This window comes from Colius striatus, chromosome 4, assembly GCF_028858725.1.
Source record: "Colius striatus isolate bColStr4 chromosome 4, bColStr4.1.hap1, whole genome shotgun sequence".
In the NCBI taxonomy this organism is placed as follows: domain Eukaryota; kingdom Metazoa; phylum Chordata; class Aves; order Coliiformes; family Coliidae; genus Colius; species Colius striatus.
The window spans coordinates 61,951,123-61,978,898 of NC_084762.1; the positions used below are offsets into that span (position 1 = coordinate 61,951,123).

The following is a 27,776-nucleotide window of genomic DNA, read 5'->3' on the forward strand; positions in this document are numbered from 1 at the left end:
AGCCACATGTGGCATTCACTCCTGTCTTGTGATACAGGGTCAGCTGGGAAGGTAGCACGTTCTGGTGAAAGCTGTGTTGCAGCAGTTGTAGCTTCTTTCTGCATGCCCTGGTCAGAAAGGCAAGAGTTTTCACTCTCTCAAAAAACAAAAGTGACAAATTATTATGGAACAAATGCAGTCAGTGTTTAATTTGCACATGTGATTGGTAGCATCACTTTAGGGCCCTGTTGAGATATGTCTAAATCAGCTGCTTAAGTTTGAAAAAGATATCACAGTACCCCCCCCCATATTTTTCTCTCCTCTCATACTTTTTTTCTCCTCCCGTGTCCCATTGAAGAAGGGAAATTCTTCAAACTGCAAACTTCCTCCTTTGCTGCCTTGAGATCTGGTGAACTTTCTGCTTATTATCATGAAAGAGGAAATTCTCAACTTGGCTGTGACAGGGAGAATAAAAGCACAGACACTGACGTGAAATAGGAGTTACAGAGTAGCTTATTTTCTCCATATGCTTTTTGTCCTCAGCAGAACCACAAAATATGGTAAATAGTCCAATGTGTTTTCTGTTTTTTTTAATAAAAGTTTAAAATGCATATTTGAGAGAGTGACTGTGCAATTGTATTTTACTTGCTTCCATCTACCAGTCATATTTTACCTATAGTGAAAAAAAAATTCTGTCCAAAGGGAATGTTCTTCAATATTTTATCTTAATCCCCAAATTCAGAGTCTTAGATTGTTTCAACAAATTTAAAGAATTTGCAGTATCTTTAATTTTGCACTCTACAGTTTACGATGTAACAGCTATTGGTGTTCAAGCAATAAGTGCTCAGCTCCTGTAGTGCAGCCTTTCTATGTATTTCACTTTGCATCCAAATACTGGATTCTGTAAGAAGTCTTTTTGCAGTTGGGATCAAGGTGCATCATTTGGAGAAAGAGAGGAGGGTTGAAGTTATATTCCTGGTTCTCTGTCAAGTTTTTAATATCCATTAATGTTGTGAACAGGGTTCAGATGTGAGCTCAGAGATGTGAAGTCCTTCACAGGCAAATGTCATGCATTTCAACTGTATCTCTGCCTTGGTTTGAGGGAACAAATGAGCTCTCCTTTGGCCTACCTGCTGGAGCTGCTGTTGAGAACACCTGTGGTGGTGGATTTATGATGCTGGCCTTGCGCCAGCATGGAGACTATCACATTTACTTTACATAAGACATCAAAACCATCATTGTACTTCTTCCTATACTTCTTGATCAGTGGGATGGATCCTCTCTTTTAGGTGTTGATTCCCTTTCTGTTTTCTTAAAACTGTTATCAATCCTAGGACCAGCTCTTCTGAGATAGGAAAACTATCCCAGCTTACTTTGTTTTACATCATGAAGTGGTCTTGGGGCACACAGGCCAGGGTTCCTTTTGGATGAAGGTTGAACTGGAAGGTTTTCTATAGGAGCACATCTCTCTGATAATAAGTGTGCAGTTCCTGGGACTAGACTAGAGCTAGTCTGAAGTGAACTCCTTGCCAATAGCATGTGGTCTCAGCACAGACTTTTCCAGGAGATCTTGTTAAAGTAGGGGCAGCCTGAGGGGCTGAAGTTCCAATAAAGGTTAGGCTTCTAGGTTGCCTCAACACTATCAGTGAGCTCCTTGTGGTAGAAACTATGTTTTCTTTATGATTGAAAAACTGAGGCCATGTGTAATTTTCCTGTCAATTTGCATAGTGTACGCACAGTTTTCGCTGTAGTTAATAGAAACAGTATTCATGTAGATACATGAAAAAAATCCCCGTGATTTCGGGGTTAGAGCCTATTTCTTCTTCAAGGTTACAGAATGTCATCTTTTGTGATGTGTATGGTGTATATGAAAAAGTACACTAGCACTTGATCCACTTCTAGGTGGACCTACTTCTGCAGGGGGGTTGGACTAGACTAAAGGTCCCTTCCAACCCCTACCATTCTATGATTCTATGACTTTTGTAATAGTGCTGTGCAAGGCAGCAAACTTTTCTCCCGTTTTGGACTGCAGTTTCCCTTTTGTCTAAGTGCTCTGTTGAGGAGGCAGTTAATTATGGAACAGAAAAACTTGTTTTTCTTCAATTGTTTGTTCTTGTGTAGGAAAGAGGCAGTATATAAGTGGAATTTGTGTGTATAATGCACATCATACCACACTGAACTAATTTTCCAGAGCGCTTCATGAGGTCTCATGAAGTGAGTTGATAACATGCATGACCCCTTTGGCTAAGGCTAAATTACACTGTTGCAAGGGGCAGTATGTAATATAGGCTGGAGTGGAAGTGAGCATAAGCCAGATTTATCAGAGTAGTGGGAGGAGGAGACCCCTGTTGATGATACGGTTAGGTTGGCAAAATGGGTCTTTGCCTAGTACAGCTTGTGGCTGGATGGAGAATGAAGTGATTATAAGGAGGAAGTGACTTTGCTGGTATGTGTCAACATGAGAAATGCTTTGCTGGTAACCCTTCACTGGAAACATGTCTATTATATGTTAGATTTGTTTAGATTCTTCAGTTTATATTGACATTAAAGAGCAACTGACTGAGGACAAATTTCGGGTTGGTTATTTAAAGTATTTTTGTTCCCCTTCTTCTCTATGACTCTTCATCCTCCAGTTATCAGTGTAGTAAGAAGCAGCTTGGTTTGTGTATTTTGTGAGAAGTCTACAAGGCTATTAAATGCAAAACAGAAGATTTAATATATTCATTATTTTATTAGATGCTGCTGAGTGAACTTACATTCCTATGTGAGTTCATTCACCTCTTCTTCTTTTTGGCTTTAAACTGTGTAAATACAGTATATTTCTTTGAATCTGGACTCATCAGAGATCAAATCTGTGTGGAAAAGGCCGGTTGTATTAATATTATTATTTTGAATCTCCTGAATCTTCCGGTAATAAACTATAGTAGCGGAGTATGTTGAGATGGAGCAATAACAGTTTTGGGCACAATTAAGTGAGGCATGTAAACATAAACGAGACGGATAAACTTAAGTCCACCAGTAGTCTCAGCAATGTTATAGGGAGGAGACACGCAGAGGAAGTAATGAAGAAGGACTTACACATTTCTTTCAGACATTTCTTTTTAACATTTGGAGTGTCATTGCAATACCAGAGTTTTTGATCTTGTTCGTATTTGGCATTTATTAAAATCTAATGATGAAAGAATTTACGTAAGGTGCTAAACGCTTTTGAAATGCTTATCTACAACATGGATTTTTTTTTTTTTTAATGAGCTACAATATGAGATTTCTGTTAGACACTACTGGCTACATTAGCAGTTGGGGTTTTTTCTGCTGCTTAGTTCTCTGGTGATAATATCATCTTCCTATGGCAAAACCTTTGTTTTACAATGAAAGAGAAGCTGTACTTGCAAGCATAGAGGAGAATGTTTTTCTTTATCAAAGTGTACTTTCTGGAGGAGAGAGAAAGCAACCATTTACTCTGTCTAAAATAATTGCATGTCATCCAGTTGTGTAACTGAATAATTAATATTACCTTGAATGTTCATGATACTTTTTTTTTTTTTAAAGGTGCCTTTGTTAGCATGTACCTTGCTATTTCATTCCTTCATTCCTTACAGCAAATGACAAAGTGTGTGCATTTACTGTGCTCTGTGTAAACATCTTGAACATTTCCTATTTTGCTTGGTAAACACAGTTAGCTAACTAGAGTAAAACTACATAAACTTTTGCAAGATTCTCATTGCTCTGTGATTTTATGGTGAGAAATACATTTGACTTTTTAATTAGTGTTTTAAAAGTAAGTTTGGAGTTTTTAAATTCCCTTAATATTTTCACGTAAGGTTTAATTTACTGTATAAATCAGAGTACTCACTTGAACACTCAACTTAGCAGTAGAGACCAGTAAATCTGTGAGTAGAACTTGTTGAGAAATTAAGAAGTATTTAATAGTAGAGAATTGTCCAAAAATGTCTGGCCTAATTTGTCACCTTGTAACTTGATGTAACGGTTAGTTTTTATGATTGTACTTTACATGTGATTGTTTGGCCAGTAAAGGCAAACCGGGTCATGCAGAACTTTAGGATGCAGGTACGGTATAGGGAGAGAGGCTACTAGGTAAATATATTAAAATGTATATATTTTTTTTTGGCAAAGAAATTTTGTTTTAGAATAGAAATTAGAAATGTAATGGATCTGCTACACTTAGTACTTTGGGGGATATCCGTGGAAGTAGAGTTTGTTTTTCTATGACAGAGATTGTTTTTCTGGTGCAGTTCTGACAAATTTGACATTGATGGGAATAGAAGCAGATGTTGGCACTTATGTAAGCCTTCCAAAACCCCACAGCCTCAGCTGGAGTGACTAGTCAGATCTTTGAGCAGCTGGGGGAAAAAACAAAGCTAGTTTATTATGTAGACTCCGATATGGTTTACAGAGTCCCTTCTGTGAATATATACCCATTTCTGACAGTTAACTGTGAAATCTGAGTTTAATTCCATTAGATCCTACTGTACAGTCTTCTCCTCTCTCTTCCAAAGTGAAAAAAGGGTTTGTTTTCTTTAAATGTGTGTCCTGTTAAGGGAAGCTTGAATTTTTGCTTTTCAATGGGCATAAGGAGATTTTGTTTATAAGCTTTATTGCTCAGCCTTCTCAAGATGTGTATTTCCCTTCCACACCAGCCTTTCCTTTCTCTTGGTCAGTAGGTATTTCTATGATTGCTGAGCAGACTAATTAGTTGGACAAATGATTAATACTGATTGTGAGTCCAGGTAAACTTTAGTCAAATTCAGTGGTATTTCTTGACCAGCAATAGAAGTTTTGTATCTGGGCTTGAAACTTTTCAAATGGTTATGCTAGATGATGAAATTAGGTGTTGGGTACTTCACAAAAGAACCATTTAAAAATGATCTTTTTATGTCTGTAGTTTGATAAAGTAAAAATATATATGTGTTGGTTTTGTATGTATATATTTATAGAATATTTCAAGTTGGAAGGGACCCTTAAGGATCACAGAGTCCAACTTCCAAAATACGTTGCATGTATATCTCAGTTACTGTAATGATTAGTGACCTCATAATGGTCTGCATAATTGCATTTATATTTCATAAAAAGGATTTAAATGAATGGAAGGGAAGGGTTTTAGCTGTCTGCATTTTTTGATAAGGTTATGTGATTTCCTTTCTCTTCAGGAAAAGAAAAACAACATTCTATGGCTACTTCATCATAAAAAGTCAAAAGGAAGTGCAAACACAATTACCATAGAAAGTCAATATCCTTTCCATTCACTTCCAATTTCTGCTGATTTTAGCTTGCTTAAGTGTTAAAAAAAAGTCAATGTGGTATTCTATTCTTATTTGACTTTGCTTGGCTGTATCGATAGCACCACATGTGGGCTTTATCAGAGTAAGGGTAACTGCTTAAAAGCTGTTTATTTCTTTGTAACCCCCACCCCCAAGGTTGAATGTTTGCTTTATGGAGTGGATTAGCAAGAAAGATTGTTGGCAGAACTACTAGCTGAGCATAGAGTTCATGCAAGGTATGACAATGGCAAAAAGCAGAGGTTTTTCAGAAGAATTTTCAAGTACATACCTTATCTTGTCTGGAGGTGTGGGGAATTATACTGCACTGTCCTCTAGACAGATGCTTCATACTTTTCAATGCATTTCCTCTTACTACTCCCAGATGTACTTAGACTATATTGTAAAAAGTCTAGAAGAAAGGTGGTTTGTTTTAGCTGTTTAGTGAAAAGTGTAAAATAGTGAAAGGAAAAATATTTGTTTCATAGCATTTAAGAAACTTTTCCTAGGACTTACTGTAGACTAAAATGCTCATGGTGAAGATCATGATATGCTTAGAGGTATTGTACAACTAATTAATTTATTTGTGTTTATAAATATCATAATATTTGCAGTATTTCAGTTATTCCTCAGTCCTAACTCTCCTGCCCCATGTATTTCACAAGTTTGTAATGTGAGCTAGTAATTTAGAAGAAACTACTTGGAAGGAACCATCAATCAATACGTCCAGACTTAAGTTACTCCATGCAGCCTATCACTGTTGAATAGTATGCTGTTTGCAGTGATTTGAAGTATTTATGGAGACATATTTTTCAACTCTCTTTGGTAGCAATTTTCGTTACCATTTTAAAACACTAAATGTCTTGAAACTATGCATTCCAAAGTAGGTTTGTATTTTTTTGATAGGGTGAGAATGAAGAACTATTTTGTGAAAGAAGACAAAGTCAAAGTTAGAGGAAGTATTAGACTGTAAGAGAAACTGAGAAGTTCTTCACGTTGGAAACCAAAAAGAACTGTATTTTTTCCAAAATAAATTCAAACTGGCTATAGTTAACCAAGGAGATACTAGTGAAGGCAACTTGCCAGTCTGTAGGTGGCTATAACCATGTGACTGTATGTTAAGTATATGCTCTAGTTTGGAAAGGAATTGGGCTACTCGTGAATAAAATATAAGACTAAAAAAAGATAATAATAATTTAAATTAACAGAATAATTTAGGCTCTACCTTTTTATGTATTGAATAAAGTATCTTGAATAAATTTGTACACTTGTGTACTCATGCATTTTCTTTTTTTTTTGTTTAATTTATTTTGCTTAAATACTAAACTACCTGCATATTGGTTCAGTTTTCTGTTTCATACTGAGCAGGATTATCACCGTCTTCGATAAGTACATTGTATGCATTGGTGGGGGACTCAGGCTACTCAGGAGGAATATAAAGACATGCAAGAATGCAGATGACAAAGTGAAAACTGGACTGTCACTGAAATTAGGGATGTGAAGGGCAACAGAAAGAACTTCTGTAAGTACGTTGGTAGCAAAAAGACGGCTTGGGAAAATGTGTGGCTGTTGCTCAGTGAGGCAGGGAGCCTTGTAAAAGGGAGCTTACTTGCAGATTTTGTGATAATGTGTCATCACCTACAGCAGAAGAAGCCACAATTACAAAGTACTTAAGTCAATTGTACATACACAAGTCTGAGATCAGATGGGATGCATCTGAGGAAGCTGGCTGATGTCAGTGTGAGGCCTGTCTGTCATCTTTGAATGATGATAGTGATTGTAGGAAGTTTCCAATGACTGGGAAAGCACAGATGTCAAGCCTAGCTTCAGGAAGATGATCTGAGGAAGTGCAAGCTTGTCAGCTTTACCTCAGTCCTTGGGGATGTGATGCAGTGAACTATCTTAAAAAAATTTTCCAGGCAGCTAATGGAAAAAAAAGTGATGGGAAGGAGCCTCTGGAGATTATCAAGGGTGAATCACACCTCGTCAACCTGATTGTCTTCTGTGAGGAGATGACTGTCTCAATGAGCTTGACGAGATCTAAGGATTTTACCTACCTTCATTTATCCAAAGTCTTTGGCATGGTCTCACATAAGTGTCCTTACATCCAGATATCATCGATTTTGACTGGCTAAATGACAGTAAGGTGGATGGAAGACTGGTGGATCTGTTAGACTCAAGTTGTCAACAGTACAAGTGGTGGCCAGTTATGAGTGGTGTCCCTCAAGAACCGATACTGTGTCATTGATAATATTCTGGATGGTGGGATAGGAAGGTGCACTTGAAGCAGTCAGGGGAGTATCAACAGACTGGAATACTGACAGTACTGATGGGAGTCTCATGAAGTTCAGTGAAGGCAAGTGCAGAGTCCTACATCTGGGATGGAATAACCCTGTGCACCAGTACATGCTCAGGGCTAGGAAGCAGCTTTACAGAGAAGGCTCTGGGTGTGCTAGTGGCCAAGAACTGGAATGTGAGCCAGCATTGCACCCTTGCAGTACAGAAAACAATCACCATCATGGATTGTTTAAGCAAAGATGTTGCCAGTAGGTCAAGGAAAGTGATTCTTTACCCTCTACTGTTTTGAGACGTTTGTAATCCCTGGTTCAAAAAATGAATTTACCCACTGGAGCAAGCCTGGTGAAAGGGTCAGCAAGGTGACATGTGGCCTGGTGCATATTATTGCAGAGAGAGTCTGAGAGAACCAAGTTTCCTTGATCTTGAGAAGAGAAGGCTCAGTCAAGTTTTTATTATTGTTTACAACTCCCTAATGGGTAGATGTGGAGAAGATGGAGTCCCACTCCTCTCAGAGGTACTCACTGGAAGAAAGAAAGTGAATAGAAATTGGAAAATTCCATCTTAATGTGAGGAAGTAAAATTTTTTCACCATGAGGATGGTAAAAAACTGGAATACATTGCCCACAGACTATGGAATATCTTTATTTTGTTCAAAGCTCAACTGAGCAAGACTAGGCAGCCTGTTCTAGTTGACACTGCTTTGCTCAAGCAGTTGGACTAGATGACCTCTTGTCATGGTTTGACATGACAGCCATTTCTGGTAAGGGGGAATGGGCTGTAAAGATGGCTCCTGTAAGTAGTTGCTCGAAACTCTCCCCAGCTCTGAGCCAGACACACTTCTGGGGCTGAGCCAGTTAGATGCCTCCACGATCACTTTTTAAGAAGGATCCGGAAGAGGAGGCTTATTCCCCCTTCTTCTTCCTGTTTCTTCCTTCTTCTGTCCCTTCTTCTTCTTCTGGCTGGTGATGGTGCAAGGAGTAGGAACAGTGAGAGAAACAATCATGCAGACTCCAAGGTCAGCGATGAAAGAGAGGAGGAGGTGTGCTGGAGCAGAGACTCCCCTGCATTCTACAGAGAGGACTGGTGAAGATGAGATTTATTTTTGTTTCTTTAAAGACCCCGCATAAACGGTAGAGACTAATTTTGATAATGACCCCATATCAGGGGCAGAGATTCATTTTGCTAAAGCTGGCCCCGGACCAGGGGCAGCGATTCACTTCATTAAAGGCCCTGAGCCAGGGACAGTGACTATGGCCAGAGGAGGCCGTGTCCCGTGGGAGGGACCCAATCACTTCACTACAGACCCCGAGCCAGGGGCAGTGATTTTCTTCTTTAAAACTATGGCTGGAAGAGGCTGTGTCCCGAAGGAGGGACCCTTTATCACTATGGCCGGAGCAGGCCATGTGCCGAGGAAGAGACCAAATATCCACAGCTGTAACTGTGGGAAGGAACCTACAACAAAGCAGCTTATTAAACTCATGCCCAGAAGAGACCCTGTCCCGAGAGAGGGACCCTATAACTGCAGAAGCTGCAATCGTGGCAAAAAATCCACGCCAGAGATACTCACCGAGGACTGTGTCCCGTGTGAGGGGCCCTGTATCGGCAGAAGCCGCAAATGTTGGGAACAACCCACACCAGAGGAGATCATTAAGGACTGTGTCCCAGGGGAGGAACTCCATGTTTCAGGGGAAGAATGCCAGGAGTCGTCCTCATCTGAGAAGACAGAAGCCCATCTGTGAGAGACTGACCACATTCCCCACTCCCTGCCCCCCTGAGCCATTCACGGAGGAGGAGGTAGAGATATCGAGAGCAGTGAGCTGGGCCTGGGAAGAAAGGAGGGATCGGGGAGGGAGATCTTAAAGTGCTGGTTATAATTTTCTCATCATCGTACTCCCTTTTTGCTTTTATTCCATTCTGTTTCTTGTAGAATAAACTTTCCTACTTTCCTCTCTAAGTCGAGTACTGGAGTCTGTTTTGCCCAGAACCATAATTGGCAGTGAGCCCTCCCTGCCCTTGTCTTAATCCACAACAACCTTGCTTATCTTTTTACTCCCATTACGCCGGGGCCTCTGCCATCCTAACAAGGATGGAGGTGAATGGGGGCACTGAGCAAGAGCCTGTCGCAGTGCTGCTGTGCTAGCTGGGCCAAACCACGACACCTATGGACATCCCTTACAATCTACATGATTTATCAGTTTTTGCAATTTATTGGTATGATGGGAAAAAGAGACTGTCTTGACATTTCAGCTCTTCAGGATGGCAAATGTTTCAAGGTTGCATTTCTTTTTGTCCTTTGTCCTCTGAAATTGTAGTGCAAATGGCCAGGCTGTATTGTTCAGCAAGCATATGTTCAAAATCCAAGAGGAAAGTCAGATACAAAGATTTTATTCCCCCCCCCCCCCCCCGCCCAACTCCTCAGGAAGCAGATAACCTGGCACTTCTGCAATATTTTTCATTCAGAGATCTCTCGGTACATTGCTGTTATTAATAAATCAAATCTGAGTAGATCTAGAAATGGGAAACTTAAGAGAAAGATCTTGATTTTTTTTGTGTCCCAGTGGAAGTTTGTGGTAGAGCAAAAAATACAATCTGATGTCTTGATTCCCAGTCGTTACTTTGACAGCACAGCAGCCCTTTCCCTTTTTATATAATTGATGCTAGAAGAATAGTTGTCTACTTAAAGTGTCTGAGAAAACTGCAATGATAATTCTTTAAAGCTGGCTTCATTTTCTGCAAGCTTTGTTGCTCGTGTGATTCTCTCATAGATTTTTCATAGCTGAATTTATTGTGTTGTAGGGACAGAACTCAAATATTAGGACTATAAACTTATTTTAGATCCTATGAGACCTTCTAATTCTCCTTTGTACTTTTGTCAGCCAGGCTGCCATGTTATCTGGCTCATGTTATCATGAGCTTTCAAGTTCAAGGCTGAAAAGCATGAGTTTAATGCAGGGGAATGGGTAGGAGAATCATAGAATGGTAGGATTTGGAAGGGACCTTTAGAGATCATCTAGTCCAACTCCCCCTGCCAAAGCAGGTCCACCTAGATCAGCTCACACAGGAACGCGTCCAGACGGGTCTTGAAGACCTCCAGAGAAGGAGACTCCACACCCTCCCTGGGCAGCCTGTGCCAGGGCTCCGTCACCCTCACAATAAAATAGTTTTTTCTTATGTTTAAATGGAACTTTTTGTGTTCCAGCTTCTTCCCATTCCTCCTTGTCCTGTCCCAAGATATGATAGAAAAAAGGAATGCCCCAGCCTCCTCATATTCAACATTTATATGCTTGTAAATATTAATGAGATCCCTCCTCAGTCTTCTCTTGACTAGACTAAACAGCCCCAGTACCCACAGCCTTTCCTCATAAGAAAGATGCTCCAGGCCCCTGATCATCTTTATGGCCGTGCACTGGACTCTCTCCAGAAGTTCCCTGTCCCTCTTGAGCTGGGGAGTCCAGAACTGGGCACAGGACTCAGAGGAGGTCTCACCAGGGCAGAGTAGAGAGGGAGCAGTACCTCCCTTGACCTGCTGGCCGCACTCTTCTTGATGCATCCCAGGATGTCATTGGCCTTCTTTGCCACAAGAGCATATTGCTGGTTCATGGTTAGTTTATTATTAACCAGGACTCTCTGCAGAGCTAGAACTGAAGAAGTGAGGTAGACCCCCTGACAAATTGATAATATGTTGCTGAATGGAGCAGAACAAATAATCTGTGCACTGACTTTCCTAGGGAAACTTTATGTGCATTCTTGCTTCAAAGTGAAATTTGACAGTAGCTTCTAATATTTGCACCTGAAGTTTAAATACACTATATATATTGATATATTTGCTTTCTAAATATACTTTTGCCTATTGTAACAGCTAGAGCAAGTGCCCAGTATCAATTGTCAGGTGAATTTAGATTAAGTTTTTTATAATTTGTCCTGTGAAATATGCTGATCATTTCTCGTGCTGTTTCAATGGAGTCATTCCTAGAGTGAGGGATTAATGTGTCCCTACACGTTGATTAAACAATCCCAGCCTCCGTATATCTAAATCAAACATGGTGTGACAGAGGAGTATCAATAGAGACAGAGTGCTCTTAGACAAGTGTCAGAAAATAACTTGTTGGCCTACTGAGTATTCATGTTAGTAACGTGTTATATAGGTGATCTCAACAGGATCGTGGTAATATGTTGGAAAGCTGAGTTGCTTGAGGTGTGTACATAGTGACTTCCATGATATTTAAAGATGAGATGTTAAGAGCTCCATCAGAGATAGAAATTAATTTTGATAGTGTGGGTTAGGCAAGAGCAAAAAGCTGACAGCAAAAGAGAAATAGGCTGTGGACATGGAGAATATCTAAGCCAGGAAGAGTTATCTGTGAGATTTAGGCAGTTAATCCTCATTATAACTGGTTAGGTATGAATTGGGCCATGGGAAATTCTCTGTACTTGGGACTTCAGACTCTAGGTAGATTAAAAAAATCATGGTTTTATTTTCACCACAAAAAGCAATTGAGAAAATAAGATTGGGCAGTGGCTGGTCAGAGCTTGGGTTGGCCTGGTCTCTGTGGCTCAGGGACAATGACTAGTGTCATGTACTTGGCAATCTGAGAAACAAATCTGAGGGTGACACTTGGAACACATATGTGGTTGTGACCTCTGAGTCTCCATATTTCAGGAACCATTAGCCAGAAAGGCTAAGCTACAACAAAATTTTCTCACTTGGGCTAGAGTTTTGTTTATACTTCTGGTACTTGTTTTAAATGTCCAGTTTTTTGAAAAACCTAATTTTTTTGCCTTATTAACTTCATGACATTGTGCTTTCAGAAAACCTTCAGTGGCCTGTATCTTGGGGCTTGTTTAGGAAGAATTTGCTGGCAAGTGGTGAAGGGCAAGTTTGGTAGACAGGTACTGGTACTGGAAAGACAAGCTTGTAATAGGCATAAGCTGACAAAGTAGATGAGACACTTTGAGACACATCCAGTAGCAAACCCTGAATCATCTGTGTTTGTGTCTTCACTGCCCCTCACCCCCAAAAGCATGGCAGTTCAAAACATGGTGAAGGTATATCTAAAACAAAACTGGTTAATGTTATTAACCAGACAAAAATTCCAGTTTGGGGATTAAGTTAAATATTGATTAGTAAGTGACAACACCGAAGTGGAGCAAGCCCTGAAAACCATTCATTAGTTTGTATTTTCTTCAACAATAAGTACCATAAGAATCATCAACTTCCCATTTTATGTTATTGAAATAAGCTAGAAAGTATGAGATAGAAAATGGAAGAATGTTTAACAAGATTTCTCTTCCCTGGCCCTTAATACACTTTCAGGATACTCTCTGGTTCTTCTGTAAACTTAATTGGCCATGTTGACATTTTGAAAAAAATGGACATTAACAGCACAAAGCTATAAAGTTGAAACAATGTACTGTGTAACAAAGGGATTGACATCTGGGATGCTATGACTTTGTGTAACAAGACTGGAAAATCACTTCATTTTATTGCTTAGTATGTGCTAAGTTACCTTACCAAAGGAATTTAAGCATATGACATATCCAGATGCCTAGAAGAAATAGCCCACGACAGGATGCTTTGAGACAACATCCTCAGATTCTGTAGTGTGAATGTGGTGAAGGGACATTGCTTTAAGAGTCACAGAGGCATTTGAGACTTAAACAGACATGGATGCAACTAAAACTCTGCATTATATAAGCACGGCTTTCATTAAAAAGATACTAAAGCTTCACAAAGTAGAGAGAAGGAAAAGTGGTACATACCCATAGAGTTAGAATTTTGTCACTTGTAGAATGTTCATTGCTGAATAGTTCCTGTTGATCCTTTTATTGTCTGTGGGGGAAGGGTTACTTTGCAGAAGTTGTATAAAGCAGGAAGACAGTAAATACATCCTGATTCATAGAATGCCTTTGTAAAATTGGCCACCCTAAATTTATGATAGTTGCTTCCTTCCAGTGCCTGCTGATTTTTTGTTCCTGAAAGCTTATAAAATACCATTTAAAAAAAGAACTTGCACTATAAGATGAAGACCTAAAATGAAAGGTGTTCAAGGAGACTTGCGAACAGGTCTATCACAGTAATTTTTTTATAATGGTGTTTAGTAGCATTACTTAAATGAGGTGCAATTCAGGCACCAGTGCTTTGGGAGCTGTCTCTACAGGACATTGTGGATGTAGGTCCTAGATGGAAACTAATCTCTGAGTTTGCCTGCTTTATTTTTGTATGGTTTGGATTTTTTTTGGCGTCAGTAACTTCTAAATGTGTTTCCCACAAAATAATTCCATTTGCTCATTTTAAATGTCCTGCCTGAGAAATTCACTAAGTACTCGCTTCACTATTTTTCTTGTTAGGAGTCCAAGTCTAATTATTCCTGTTATGAAACCCCTTTCATACTTAAGATAATCTTTCAAAGTCCTTTGGGATGAATTCTTCTGGTGTCAGTATCATTGATCTTCATCTTGGTTTTGTTCTTTTGCAGAACAGTTTTCAGAAGGTAAAAATTATGTGTAGTAGATGCTTGAGGTACTGAGTTATGATTTTTCTTGTTCCAAAAGATGTTAAAGGATTCTACTTGTCCTTTTGCAAATCTTACTTAGGCCCTACTTTCCTTTCTTCATTGACCTTTGAATATTGAAAGTGGTATTTTTAGAAACTGGAGAAGGTGTTTGAGCTGCTGTTTACTTCTCACCATTCTGTTTAGTGGTGTGAAATAGTGTATGGGGGAAAAAGTGTGGAAAAAGGTCTCAGTGAAGAATAAAAGTACTCACAAACAGGAAAAAATATGAAGAATTGAGAGATGGGAGATTATAGAAGAAACTATGCTCTGGAAACGAGAGGGAGAGAATACTGGAAGTGAAGGAAAAAAATCACAAATAAGTTTGAATGGGATGAGAGAGTGGTTACTGGTTCTTCTAAAAATGGAAAAAGCACACAAACCTCCCTTGAAACGTGTCAAATATGTGATGAGATTGCCTTGTATTGTAGTATTTGTGTTAAGAAGACAGGCATCACTGGCTTTTGCAGTGTTAAGTTAGGTGCCAACCGTAGTCCCAGAAGCTAATTATGCTGTTCGATGGTTGAAGTGAATGTGACTAGCATTAAGGTAGAAATGCAATTTCTCAGACATCTTCAAATGCAGTCAGCTTGAGGTGGGAAAATGCCATTATCTTTGGTTCTTGTGTGCTTAATTTATTTTACGATAAAAGATGACATTTCAATAATTACCAAGAGATAATTGACAATTTTGTAATTAAAGAGAGCAAAACGTAATCTGTCTTTAGCAGATCTCAAGCTTATAAGTAAAAGAGACCAGGTTTTCAAGATACGACAAGATGTAGATGGCTCCATAATGTAGGAAATAATGTTGGAAGAGTTGAGACCTTTCTGCAGCTTAGAATGCTGCAGGTTTCTGTGGGTTTCAGAGTAAACTTCTTAAATAGAAGGATTCTATCAGCTGTTTTGTCTAAGTAGAAAGGTTTTCTAGGAAGATGTTGATTCTGTAGTTTAGTTACACAAAAAGTAACTAATTGAATGGGGTTACCATATTTAACTACATTGTAATATACCTGGAAGAATTCTTTATGTGGATAGATGCAGGAGAGTGAAGACCTGATAGTAATAACTTTTATTTTCATTTACTTTAAGGTTATTCCTCATTTGTCTCTGACATTGTATGAGATCCTGTTTATAAAGAATAATGCCTGGAAGTTGGCAGTTGTATTCGGTATGAGTGTGTTAATTTCTTCCCATATGCTACGAGGCCATCCTCACAGGAAATAAAGGGACTTTTCCCATGTTTAGTTATACTGAATTGTTACAATAGTCAGACTGGACAGAAACAATGGCAAGGAAAGTTTCCTGTTTTCTGCAGATATCGAAGAGGTCTTTGGCCCCAAGAAAGGTAAAGCTTTCTTCAATGCCAGTGTGAATGCACAAAGAACTGGTTTTCATTAATGTATGAAGTTGGTGTGATCTATATTGGAAAACAGTGGTTTGTTCTTTTAAATGTTTTACAATTTGCTGTCTGTTCTACCTGTCTTGGTTACATTTCAGTATTTGCATTCAGAAATAGTAAATTACAGCAAAGAAGGCTTAAAGTTCCCTCTTTCCAAATACTCATATTGTGCTATGTCTAGAAGGTTTCTGCATAGCTGATGAAATAAAATTATTTTAAATAGTCCTTACATTTCTGTGCCTACCATGGGCCTGACTCTGACATCCTCAAAAGAGAAGCAGAAGAGGATGTGCAGTAGGCTCAGAAGCTTTTCAGAATAATAAGGATTTGAACTGCAAAAAATAATTGTGCTTTGTTTTTGTGTTTTCAGTTTGTGCCACGACAAAATTGGGGAAGGCTGGTAAATCAGTGTCTCAGCAAATACAGTGATGAAATTTTTATGTGTAGATGAGGATAAATTACACCGATACTTCTGCAGTCGAAGTTGTTGTTTTCGATAGGTACGGAATGATAAAGGATCTAACCTTCCTCAAAAAACCATTGCAAAAAAACCTTTAAGTCAAGATTCAGCTGAATGAGTTCACACCAGATTGCTTGTCTGTTAAATTTCATATGCATGTATTACAGAACACTCCTGTGAATTGTTGGAGATGACCTTCAGCCATGATTAAAGGTTATTCTAGTTGAAATATATGAAGACAAAAGTTTAACAGAAGCTGTAGTATTGGTACAATTAATTCATCATTTAATTTGATAGACCAAGTGGAGAAACTTTTGCTAAATTAAAAACTATTTTTCAGAATAGTGGAATTCTATTTTGTAGTTATAGTAGTTTATCATCTGCCATACTATCAATTTTTAAATCATTAAGTTGATTAATTACTTACTACTCAATCTCACTAAGTTCTTAACTTAGGTTTTGTAATACAGTTTGCAAGGTGTACAATCCAGTAAAACATAGTTTTCCAAATTTGTTTTCAAGAAACTTCTTCACTGAGAAATGTTTTTGCTAATGGGATCCTTTCAGATACTTTCTTGGGTCTAAGTCAAAATTTTCAGGTGACTTGGTAAAAGGAGTTGTCTTTTACCTTCTGAAGCTTCTCCCATTTAGCCCTCAAACCTATTTTGTATACAAATGCCACTTAACAATGGCAGCGTTACATAATGTATGTAGTTTTCTTGACAATTAAACTGATTTTATGTAGGTCACTGTTGTGTGAACAAGGGTTGTTTTCTGCTGACAATTGCTGTATCATGAAAAATGAAGTTAATTTGGGCATCTTGTGAGACAATATGTGATGGAAATACACTGGATTAATTATTTTTTGTTTGTATTACAGCAGTTACTAGCACTGAACGTAAAAATGAATTTTTGTACTTGTAGCTTTTACTAATAAAAAATCAGTCGCTAGATTTGGATCAAATGATATTACAAAATATATTAACAACAATTAAAATATGACCACCATGGCTACTGTTACACATTTGCATATTATCCATCTTTGTACTGAAAATTTCCCAGTAGTTACTTGCCATGTATAATTTGGCTATTGACTGCAAGAACTGTTAGATGTAAAACAGGATTTTGGCAAAATGGAATTTTGTGTCTAAACTGTTTGTTCTCTTTATGTTGTTGTCTGTCTTTATGTGCCCTGGCAATAAAGGCTGTAATGGCTATTCCATTCTTTTTCCTGTTGTTAAGTAGTCACAAAACAGCTGTGGGCTAATAATGTGCTTTGACTTTCCCCTTTAATTCTAAACCTTTTGATTTCACAGAGTAGACATTTCTCACATGCTGGGTAGTAGTAACCAAATAAAGCATTCACTGTAGTTATCCCATGAACTTCCAAAAAGAATTTACCAGTATTTCACAACAGTTCATAGAATCATAGAATGGTAGTTCTGGTTATTTATTAACATTTTATTTACTTATTTTTGTCTTGCAGGAGATGGTGTTTCTGTTGATAGATGACTGGACTTAAGAGATAGCTGCAATGTTCAGAGGCAGCAGGGCAGCTATAGCTTTACTGTGCATTATAGATGGAAACGAATTTGCATATTGAATACTCCTGTTGTGGTATGGAGTCTTGTACAGTGAAATATTTGAGAGGTTTTATTTTTATTAATGCACACGTAAATGAAATGTAGACTTGCCACATGAAACCAAGTTTCTAACTCAGTTCACTTTACAGGTTTTGAGATAAAATGAAGCATCATGAAATCCTTAAGCAGTAACTCCCTGTAAGTGGGTGTGTCCATAGCAGGCATCAGCCTGTTACTGCAGGTCCTTCTGCTTCTGACTTTCAGTAGCTCTGTGTGCACAGCTTTTGTCTGGGCTACAGAGAAGGAAAAGTCAGCCGTCCATGTGAATTATCTGTTTCTAGGGGAAAATTAATATCCTGGTAAAATTAGATAGTTAACATAAATAATGACATAGCCTGATGCTATGTCCCAGATAAGACAAAGACCTGTGGCATCACACTGCAGGTTAAATTTCAGATTCTGCTCAGATCTCCTGAGCTGCTGGTGCAGAGTGAGAACAGTTGTTGTTCTACCAGTGCTTGTGCTACTCCCACCTATTCACACGGGGACAGGACTTGGGCAAGGCACTTCATCTCAACCTCTGTGTACTTACACTACATAATTTTCTCTTTTTTTTAAAAATACTGTTCAGGACTTTGCCACCTGGCTTTGGGGAATTAGATACTGCTGCTCTTGCCCCACAGAGGCTTGTTTCTTTAATTGCAGTCTAAGTCCAGTTTTTCCCTTAACGAGACAGAATGGCTTCAGTCATAATTACATTGATAATGCAAGAATGAAAATACTTTTAGATTACCCTTAATTTTCTGTAAAGAAACTTTTGCATGGTAAACTTCTAAATTTGTATGTTCATACTTATGAATGTTCTGTAAATTTGAAATTACAGGAAAACACTTAGATTCTGAGGTGAGGTCAGGAATGGGCTGCTGATCCCAATCTGTCTAATACCAGTTTCATGTCCAGATTCTTTTTTTAATAGAGGCAGACAAAACAATGCTAAATCATAATAATAGAAAAATGATGGTTGTGTAGTGTGTATATATACAGATATGGACAGACGTTCGTATCTTAATCTGAGGCATCTACTAGAAATGCCTATTTTAGGAGCTGTTTATCTAGGTAGTCAGTGGGGAAAGAGAAATTGCCTCTTCAGCTTTAGATTTCCCTTGAAACTGTTCTTATGCTGTAGAGAATTCCTTTATTCATATTCCATTTTTTCACTTCTTGTCTTTTCTGTCTGTCCCTAGTAGGCATGAAAGATGACAGTTTTTGTCACCTCACATTGGTAACCACAGAAAGGAATTCATTAAAGTGGCTATGAATAAAATATTTAAGTTTCCAGAACCATACTTAGTGTCTGTGTTTCTAAAGGCTATTGTACGCACTTGTAGCAGAGAAGAGCACTAAGAAGTTAACATTATTGTGGAATTCTAGTGTCATAATGGAAGTGCTTTGTCTTAGATGAAATAAATATTTACTTTGAAACTCCAAATTTACATTAGCTTAAAAGACTGTTAATGTGTATTGTAGATTGTGTACTCTGATAATGGTGCTGGATAACACATAATGGATAAGCATTCTGAAAATGCCGCAGTTATTTGGAGATTTGCATGTTATAGTACGTTCAGACTTTAATTATTTGGAACAACTGCAACTCAAACCATGCTGTTCCTGTCAGAGATGCCACTTCTTGCTGTGGGTGAGTATTCTGATGACTGGCATCTGGAGTCGTTGCAGTATGAAATATGGAGAGGACGAGAGGCAGAGACTGATGAATGCTACAGCAACTGTTAGCCCTGCTAATAACAACTTGCAAAAGAAAAGACTTGAGTTTCTGGAATTTTATTTTCTTAGCTCAAGCATTTTAAAAATTTTGGGTAACTTGAAGTTTGAATGTATGTGCCTATGGATGCCAAAAGCTTTCTATGTGTCTCCTGGATTTGATTAGTGAGATTGCATGAAGGGTAAACTCAGCTGTCTCCTGGTGATGTGTCTGAAGTACTGAACCTCTGGCTACTTCTGTCTAAGGTGGATTGGCCTGCCACAGTGCAAGAAAACATGTGAGAAACTGCTCCACCGTTATGTTGAACAGAATCACTGATATGAGAGAGTAGCCATGGATACTGCTAGGGAAAAGAGTCGCAGGCTTTGGGAACCTCGCTGAGAACTGTTTTGGAGATGGATAAAGGAGGGAGCTAGTTAATTTGAAGGCACTGCAGGGAAAATGTAGCAATGGGTAAGAGAAAACACAGTGCTTCAGGGGTTAAACAATTGCTTAAATATAAACTGGTGCCTTTCAGTGATATATATATATATATATATATATATATACTCCATGTTAGCAAAAAGCAGCTAGACTTTATTCATTTTAATTTAAAAAGCCCCCACTTCTGTGATCTCATGATGTATTTTTAATGATTTTGTAGTATTGAGAAAAGATGGTGATGCTGACATTGTTCAGCACACTGATTGGTAACTCCATTCTGCCTGTCTTTAAGCACTCAGAACAAATGAAAAGCTTATCTTTTATTGTTTTGTGGCTAAGACAGTAAAGCACACTATGTTTGCTTTTAATAAACAAATAAAATGCAAGAGTAAAGTTCTCTGTGTGTTTAGCCAGGAGACTGGTACCTTTGTATTTTGTGGAACTTTATTAAACTTAAGGGAGAGAGATACAAAGTGGAGGATGTGTTGAGGGTATTTTACTAATGTTGGAGAATTGGCTTTTACTCTTGTATGCGAATCCAGTCAGTTCAACCAAGTGAAAAGCTCGGAAGCGCACGGTGGAGGTTAATTAGAAGCCTCCACCATCACTGCCCACAGAATCTGTTTGCACTCAGTGTTCTTGGCACCCTGTGCACCACTGCACTGATTTCACTCTTCATCTGCCATCTCTGTACTGCTGCTGAGCTTATTCCAGTCCAGAGCCACTGGCCTGAGTGGTATTTTCCAAACAGTTACATCTCTGATAGCCTGGACCCTTTCTGTACCAAACCTTAAAGCTAGATTGGGAGACTTTATGCCTCTTCACTCACTCAATGTGTTGATAAATTCAGGAGCATAAAAGCAGAAATCAACAGAATTATGAGCCAGGAGTGGCATTGGCAAGGGAGGACAGCCAATAAATTGTGAGCAGAAATCAATACATCAAAACACTTGAGTGCTCTCTGCATAAAAAAATCTTGGACTGAAATTCTGGGTTTCTAGGTCTTCCTGTTTGTTCCTTTGCTATTTATAAATAATTCTGAGACACTAGGAAAGTGTTACTTTTTGCTCTGATAGACTCTGAGTATTACTTAATCTATTATTATTATTATTACTAATAATCTATTACTTTATTATTATTATTATTAATCTATTATTACTGAAGCAGTAGAGATTTCAGCTCTGAATGTAAAAGGCTAATGACTTATGCAAAGGTGAGTATCAGTTTACATGGCAGAATGTATGTTTTTCAACTTAAAAAAAATGCTACAATAATTACTAAAGTAGTACTTCACTGCTCATGTTAAGTGAGTTGGACAGAGTGCAAGGTCAGTCTTCACTGAAGTGTCAGTGGCTCGTGCCTGTTGAAATTCGACTGACCCTGTTCCTCTTTGTTGTTTTCACTGTCATCATACAAACTTTATTTCTGTGTAGGATCTACCTGATGTTGTAAAGATGTAATTTGTGCAACAGTGTATAACATCTACCAGTGGTTCTGGCTCACCAAGGAGATCCCAGAGGACTGAAGGATGGCTAATGTAACACCCATCTACAAGAAGGGTCAGGAAGAGGATCCTGGGAACTACAGGCCTGTGAGCCTGATCTCGGTGCTGGGAAAGGTTATGGAACAGATTATCCTGAGCACCATCATGAGGCACATACAGGATAACCAAGGGTTCAGACCCAGGCAGCATGGCTTTATGAAGGGCAGATGCTGTTTGACCAGTCTGATCTCCTTCTATGGCAAGATGACCCACTTAGTGGATGAGGGAAAAGCTGTGGATGTGGTCTTCGTGGACTTTAGTAAGGCCTTTGACACAGTCTCCCACAGCATCCTCCTGGAGAAGCTGGCTGCCCATGGTTTGGATGGATATTTTTTCACCATCACTCTGTGATGGGTGAAAAACTGGATGGATGGATGGGCCTTAGTAAATGGAGTTAAATCCAGTTTGTGGCCAGTTACCAGCGGTGTTCCCCAAGGTTGAGTGTTGGGGCCTGTTCTGTTCAACATCTTTATCAATGATCTGGATGAGGGGATTGAGTGCACCCTCAGTAAATTTGCAGATGATACCAAGCTGGGTGTGTACCTAGACCTGCTTGAGGGCAGGAAGGATCTTCAGAGTGACCTGGACAGGCTGGAGCAATGGGACAAGGCCAATTAGATGAGGTTCAACAAGGCCAAGTGCTGGACCTTACACTTGGGCCACAACAACTCCATGGAATGCTACAGGCTCAGGGCAGAATGGCTGGAAAGCTGTCCTGCAGAAACAGACCTGGGAGTGTTAATCGACAGCCAGCTGAACATGAATCAGCAGTGTGCCCAGGCAGCCAAGAAGGCCAATGACAGCCTGACCTGTACCAGAAATAGTGTGGCCAGCAGGACCAAGGAAGTGATTGTCCCCTTGTACTCGGCGCTGGTGAGGCCATGCCTCAAATACTGTGTTCATTTCTGGGGCCCTCACTACAAGAGGGACATGGAGCTGCTGGAGTGTGTCCAGAGACAGACAACAAAGCTGATAAAGGGTCTAGAGAACAAGTCTTTTGAGGAGCAGCTGAGGCAGCTGAGAATGTTTAGCCTAGAGAAGTGGAGGCTCATAGGAGACACGATCACTCTCTAGAACTATCTGAAGGGGAGCTGCAGTGGGGTGGTGATTGATCTCTTCAGTAAAGAATGATAGAACGTGAGAAAACAGGTTCAAGTTGCACCAGGGGAGGCTTAGATTTGAGGTTAGGAAAAACTTTCTTACTGAGATTGTTACTAAGCATTGAAACAAACAGGCTGCCCAGGGAGATGGTGGAGTCACCATCCCTGGAGATATTAAAAATGCATAAGTGAAGTACTGAGGGATATGATTTAGTTTAGTGATGGGCTTGGTAGTCTTAGGTTAGTGGTTGGACTTGATGATCTTAAAGGTCTGTTCCAACAGTAACGGTTCTATGACATCAGGGAGTCCCTGTTCTTTCAGTTAACCTTGACTCTTTGCTTGACCAACTCTACTTTTTAGCAACAGCCAGGGAGTGTGTTTTATTGAGAGTCTATCATGTGACGTGGAATGGCAGTGGTCACAGTAGAAGTCCATTGCTTTTATAACGTATCCTCTGTTACTCAAGTGTTCCTCTGAACTCCTGTGAACTTTTGACAAAGCATTTCACACTTCATATGCAGTTTTGTTTTCTGATATGTCTTTGAATATGGGACAAAGAGATGCTATGCCTGTTGAATGGACAGAGGTGATGAGGGACGTTGCATCTGGAGCCATACTGGAGCTGTGCTAGGGAAGAGTTTCTAGCATGTGGTGAAGATCAGTAACTTTCTTCATACTAGAAGCCAAAAGCTTCCTTGACAGTCTGAAATGGATCTGTTGTGGTCTTAATATATTACTGAAAGTTACTTGAGATGCACTATAGACTTTTAGTAAAATGGCATGCTTAAGTATTTTAGCAAAGCAGAAGTGTTCATTAATGAAAAATGCAAAAGCCCAAGGGTCGGTAATATTTACTATTTGAATGGAAACATATCTGCATATTTTTTTTGGGTAGACACATTAAAAGAACTTTTCTCTGGGAATGGGAAAACTTGGATACTATATCAAAAAGCTTTTGAAAACCTAAGTAATAAACTGGACTTATGTGCTAGGATGTTTAGTAAATTTGTGTTTTAAGTGAGAGAAAATTTTTGAGTACTGTAACAAAAATAGTGGTATTTTATAGTTCTACTGTTTTAAGTATATATATTTAAAATTGTTTTGAGAAGTGCATTAATGAAGTTGTATTAAGTACTGTTTGAACATAGTTAAAGGCTATAGAAGAGATCTAAACAAATACACATCTGAGACAGACATTTTGTTTGCTCTTTGAAATTTTTAATAGTCTATTCTCCAAGTCTGACTCAGCTCTTAGGTTAATTAAATGAATTACTTGACAGCAGCTGTTTTATTTATCCAGACTCAGTAATATTTTATATTTAAAATTTAGCTTGTTATGAACCTCTTTGGTTAAGTAGGACATCCATCACTATTTTTGAAATGAATATGAAATGTCATTAGCGTAAATAGATTTTGCATTATTTTATCTCTTCTGAAAACTCACTGGCTGTAGTACTTTAATAAAAAATATGTTAGTTCTTACGAGTGAATGGAACAATTGGGACTTTGCTTTTGGAGGAATTGTATGGTAATAAAGTTTTTTTTGTTTATTTAGTTTTTCTTCTCGATCAGTATGTCCTAATATCAAAACAAAGTCAAACCTGTATGGGCAGTGGAGTGCACAATCTCTGGGGTCAGCAGTAACTTAGGAAAACTATGCAGAGAGGTCAGAGATCAGTTTAGGGGCCTATTTATCAGGGAAATGAGTCAGACAGGCTGCTTCACTATTGGTTAACAAGTTGATTTAGAAACCAGGAGTGAAAGCTGCAGGATGGAAAGCGCAGCTGAGATCTCTCAAGCGAGCGCATTGATGGCACTGAATGCCTTTCTGGGTCATGGTCGTTTCACCAGCGAAGAGTTGGTTCCCCAGTTCCCCCAGCAAAGGGAAGAGCTAAGGCCCCAGCTGGAGGTGGGGGGAGGAGGGCATGTGGCTCATGCCGTTTCATTCACAAGCACAAGGATGGCAGAGGGCCCAGACTCTTCATAGAAGTCCTACACAGCAGCTTTCAGTCTAAATTCATGCCACTGATTAGATGCAAAGTTTCTTTTCATTCATAGCAGCCAATTCATTCCAGCAGGACAGAAACATAACATAAAGTATAGAACACAGAGCAAGCAGTTGCCAATTTCTAGGCAGAGTAAAACCATTTTTTTTTTCTGTAGCTGAAGTATGCTTATCATGTAGATTTCCCTCATCCCGACTTATTTTCAAAGTTAAACACAATAGCAGAGTGAGCTCTAGTAAGCATTTGGTATGCTTTGAAACTTTACTGCCTAGCTAATTAATGTGACTTCAGTTTGGAGGATGGGCAGTGATGCTGTTGTTTCTGTAAAAAGAAAAACTCTGAATTTAGAATAAAGCTATGATTGGTGTGACTGTAATCAGCTTTTTGTCAAGGTTTTTCTTTTGACCTTGAAAACTATCCATACCTGTTTTCACATGTCATGTTTTTGTGTGGATCTATAATTAGAACTGTATAATATTTAGTTTCTGGGTTGGTTGTTCCCCCCACCTCAAGCTATGATAATGAATGAAAACCATTAATTGGAAAACAAAACAGTGTCCAGTAAGGACAAAGAATTCTGTGGTTAGCTGAAAAAATTGCAAAAAGCATTCCTACTTATTAGCTATTAATGCTTATAAAGATCCAGCTAGTTTGTATTACTTACTTGCTTACCATTTCTTGAAATAATGTAGAGCTTCTTCTCCTGTACTGTCGTAGCTTTGCTGGGTTTGAATAGGTCCACAGAGCTAGAAGTGTGTGCAGATTTTTTTTCCCCTGTTGTTACTTAGATACCTGAGTAACAGTCACTTTCAATATGCTTTTTCTAGTTTTGTGGCTTGTTATATGTGATCTACTACAGTCAGATTTTGGGTTAGTTTAGGTCTCAGTTGTTTTGTAAAATTAAATTAAAGCCACAGTGAATTGATTTTGTTATGTGGAATGAGCCTGGACCATTCTACTGGCTGGTAGGTAAAGCATCCTAAAACTTCTTCCAAACTGCACAGTCAGAAACATTCAAGTAGTGATACAGTTATGGGTTCAATGTATGAGAAAAAAAATAGATATTGCAAGGAACTGATGATGAATCAGAATAAAAGATCTTAGTGAGCTAAATTCATAGGCCGAGCTAAGTGCTGTCATGTCCAATCATTAGTAGATCTGACCAGAATAAAAGGGTGTCTGTTTATTATTGCCATCTGAGGACATTCTTCTTCCCCTCTGTTGCACTAAGCTGTCTGCATTTTCTTATGATGCTTAAAAAGGGAATAAGTCTTTGTAACTGAAATACTTGTGTAGCTGTTTTGCTTAGTCCTTAAACATACTCAGCTGCACAATTGAGAGGTGGTATTTAAATTACTTGCACCCAATAGAAAAGTTATTCAGGAAAAAGATTCAAAAAAGTGTATGATAACAGAAGAGTGGTTTCAGCAATGTCCTGGATGGTGATGATTAGACTAATATTTTTGCCTTATTTTTCAAGTGGTAAGAAGTGTTCTCATTGTTAGTGGGACCCAATTAAAAATAATTATGCTCTGGCATTTTCCTTTCTGATACAATTTGGGCTGCAAAGATTCTTCATTCTTTGCCTTGAAATTTAGAATATAAATTGGAGTTTTTACTTTGTTTTTTGTTTTCAGATGTGGTGCATTAAAGATGTCTCTAATGTTAATATGTTTGAAATGCAATATGTTATCCCTTATATTCTACGAGTCTTGAATTGAAGGTCAGAGATTTCAGCACTGTATACATTGACTGATGAAGCTCAGGGTGTTAGTAAAATTAGTTGAATTCTTTATCCCTACAAAATCCAACATGCAGTTGCAGAATTTAGGTCAATGACAATGAGGATAGGATTGAGTGTTTATGGGTAAGAATCAAGGGGAAGGACAAGGGGGATGTCATGGTAGGAGTTTGATATAGACCACCTAACCAGGATGAGAGGGTAGATGAGATGTTCTTTAGGCAACTGGGAAAAGTCTCAGGATTGCTGGCCTTCGTTCTCATGGGGCACTTCTACTTATCGTACGTCTGCTGGGAATACAACACAGCAGAGAGGAAACAGTCCAGGATGTTCCTGGAGCGCATGGAGGATAACTTCCTCAACAGCTGGTGAGAGAGCCAACGAGGGAGAGTGCCTTGCTGGACCTGGTGTTTGTGCACAGAGAGAGTCATGGGGCAGATGTGATGGTTGGCAGCCATGTTGGGAATAGCAATCATGAAATGACTGAGTTCCCGATCCTCAGGGAAGCAAGGAGGAGTATGGGCAGAACTAATTTTCTTTCCTGAAGGACAAGGGAGTCCAGGGAGACTGGACATTCTTCAAGAAGAAGATCCTCAAAGGCACAGAATCAAGCTGTTCTCATCTGCAAGAAGGTGAGCCAGCAGGTTGGAAGACCATTCTGGCTGAACAGGGAGCTTCTGCTGGAGCTCAGGAGGAAAAAGAGAATGTATGATCTTTAGAAGAAAGGTCAGGCAGCTCAAGAGGAATGCAGGGATGTTGTGAGGACATGTACGAAGAAAATTAGAAGGGTCAAGACACAACTAGAACTTAAGCTAGTCACTGCCATAAAAGACAAGAAGAAAAGTTTCTATAAATATATCAGCAGCAAAAGGAGTGCTAAAGAGAATCTTCATCCTTTTATGGATGTAGGGGGAAGCACAGTGACTAAGGATGAGGAAAAGGCTGGGGTAATGCCATCTTTGCCTCTGTCTTCAATAGGAAAACCTTCTGTTCTTGACTCCCTGAGCTGTAAGACAAGGACATGGGATAGAATGAAGTCCCCTTAGTCCAAGGGGAAATGATATGTGACTTGCTGCTCCATCTTGACTCACACAGGTCCATGGGGCTGGATGCTGAGGGAGCTGGTGGAAGTGCTCACTAACTACTCTCCATCATCAGCCAGCAGTCATGGCTCACCAGGGAGGTCCCACTGGACTGGAGGTTACCAAATGGGCCACCCATCTACAAGAAGGGCCAGAAGGAGTATCTGGGGAGCTACGTGCCTGTCAGCCTGACCTCAATGCAGGAAAAGGTTATGCAGCAGATCATCCTCGGTGCCACTGTGAGGCACAGACAGGACAATCAGGGGTTCACATGGCTTTATGAAGGGCAGGTCCTGCTTGACTAACCTGATCTTCTTCTATGGCAAGTTGACTTGCTTAGTAGCTGTGGGAAAGTCTGTGGATGTGGTTTACCTGACTTAAGGCCTTTGACACAGTTTCTTACAGCATCCTCCTGGAGAAACTGGCTGCCCATGGCTTGGATGGACCTCCTCTTCATTGTGGAAAACTGCCTAGATGACCAGGCCCAGAGAGTGGTGGGGAATGGAGTTAAATCCACTTTGCGACTGATCACCAGTGGTGTTCCCTGGGGCT

General features: G+C 39.2%; 1 protein-coding gene across 1 annotated transcript in view; it reads left to right on the plus strand.

Annotated features, from left to right (window-relative positions):
* Positions 1–27,776, plus strand: part of PREX2 (phosphatidylinositol-3,4,5-trisphosphate dependent Rac exchange factor 2) — a 183,318-nt gene that overhangs the window by 864 nt on the left and 154,678 nt on the right. The window lies entirely within an intron of this gene.